Source organism: Mus caroli, chromosome 12, assembly GCF_900094665.2.
Source record: "Mus caroli chromosome 12, CAROLI_EIJ_v1.1, whole genome shotgun sequence".
NCBI classification, from domain to species: Eukaryota; Metazoa; Chordata; class Mammalia; order Rodentia; family Muridae; genus Mus; species Mus caroli.
In genome coordinates, this window is record NC_034581.1 from 46,596,382 (window position 1) to 46,598,943 (window position 2,562).

A 2,562-nucleotide genomic window follows, 5' to 3' on the forward strand; every position below is an offset into this window, starting at 1 on the left:
ATCCTGTGGCGGGTGTTGTGGGTAGCTGGCGAGTGTCAGCCGACCCTGCGCCCCAGCTGCCCCGGTGCTTTTCTCCATTTATAGTTTTTAATTTCTCCTAGAATTTCTGCCTTGACCCATTTTCATTCTGTACTGAGTTCTTTAGTTTCCTTGAGTTCATATACATTCTAATATTTCTGTTATTGTTGATAGTTAATCCATGGTGATCAGATAGGATTCAGGGTGTTATTTCAGTGTTCTTATATCTGCTGAGATATGATCAGTTTTGGAGAAACTTCCATAACCTGCTGAGAAGTATATTTATTCTTCAGTGTTTGGATTAAATGTTCTTTAGATGCCTATTATTTAGCATATCTCTGTTTAGTTTTTGTTGGGGTGACCTGTCTATTGGAGAAAGTTGGATATTAAAGTCATCCACTATCACTGTGTGAGGGGTAATGTATGATTTTTGCTGTACTAACATTTCTTTTATAAACTTGGGTGCACTTAAATATGGGGCATACATGTTTAGAACTGTATCATCTATCCTTTGTGGTATGGTATGTTTCTTGGATGCATCAGAAAGATGCATCCTATTCTCTAACCCAACCATTTACCTGCAAGTGAGTTAATCTGTGTCATTTCATTGAGGAATTGAGACCCTTATTGTTGAGAGTTATCAGTGGTCAGTATTTATTGATTCTAATTATTTGTTGTTGTGGTATGGCATTTACACACACACACCTTTGAGTTACTGTTCTGGGATTACTTATTTTTGTCTTTTCTTGGATGTGGTTAACCTCTTAAGACTGAAGTTTTTCTTCTAGTGCCTTCTGTAGAACTGGATGGGTATATAAAAATTGTTTAAATTGGATTTGTTTTTCTTTCTCCATCAATTATGGATAGTTTTGCTGGATATAGTAATCTGCGCTGGCATCTGTGATCTCTCAGAGCTTGTACTACATCTAGACTTTTCTGGTTTTCAAAGTTTCCATAGAGAACTGAAGTGTTATTTTAATGGGTCTGCTGTTATATGTGATTTGGTTTTTCTCTTTGCAGCTTTTAATATCCTTTCTTTGTTCTGGACATTTGATGTTTTGATTATTATCTGTAGTTCTTTTCTTGTCCTGTGTATTTGATGTTTTACATGACTGTCCTAGGAAACAAGGTAAGTATATTCTAAGTTGAAATCAGTGTTTTTAATGGTTTCACTATATCGGATCCACAGACAGAAGTACCTTGATGGTGAGCAATGAACAGAATTGTTGAGCACAAAAAAGGATTTAAGTCAAAATATATATGAACTCTAAATAGGTAATGTATCAATTTAATCATTTCAAACATATATTTCAAGAAACAATTCAAAATTCATTTTTCTTCACTTAAAAAAATCTTAAAAAAAATAGCTTGTCAAGGTCCAAATGATGTATCCTTATGCATTTAATACCCCTGCCTTTCAGACACAAAGTAACAAAACCAGATTTACCTCGATTTACCTCATTAGAAGTAGGCTTTTGTGTAAAAGATGTAAAAGGAATATTTTTCAATGTAGTCACTTTGCTTGCGATACTTTATATCAAGTCAACACACTTGAAATAAAAGTATACGATTGTTTTTATCCCTAAGCTCAACTGAAATGAATTTGGAATTTTAGGTCACGGTTTTATTTTCAAATTATGAGCACATGAACAATAGGTCAATATGAAGGGCGATCCTTGATCAAGTATTCATCGTGGTCACACTGGTTTGGAAAACAAGAAAGCAGTGTTCCCTCCAATTATGTACAAGCTTTCTGAAGTCAGGGACATTCTAAGGACTCTATTTCTCCAGGTATGGAGAAGGCACAAGCCGGCTGCCCATCTTCTGATTGGCCTTTACCAAATGAACACATCACATCACGTTTGCTCTTGCTGTGCACTGCTGTGAATTAGTAGGTCATCAATATTCATGCAGCAGACACTCCTGGGAGGGGTTGTTTGCCCTGCTTTTATTTAGGAAAAATAAGCCCAGTGCAGAAAATCTGGGGGGGGGGGGGTTAAATTGCTTAGGAGAGAACATAATCTAGAAATTTCTGCCTTTTATGATCCAGCTCCTTCTAGTGGGCAGAAGAGCAGTAGAGACAGTGTTGCAAGAGTCTGGCGGCCACTGAGGCATTAAGACCCTGTCTGTTCCCCTGGTGAGAATTCTATCACGACAGAAAAGTAATAAATAAGGCCTTTCTCCCGTATAATTAGGACTTTCTTTTCAGAAATCAAGAAGAAATTGACATCATGTGCCATTTTCTTCCAGACTTAGCACCCACTGCTGACTCTGGCTCTCCCCAGTCTTTATGAGCCAGTAAAACATGCTGGTGCCCAATTCCAGCTCAGTCTCCACACCTACAAATAGACAGAGCAATGGTGTGTGTGTGTGTGTGTGTGTGTGTGTGTGTGTGTGTGTGTGTGTGTTTCTTTGTAATACAAGGTTTCTCTATTTTAGTATTTTGACTTAAATCTGTTATCTGCCTTGTCCATTTTGAATATAACTTGTTTTATTACTTATGAGAATGTTGTATTAGGAGAGAATTTGTAGACTATTGCTATA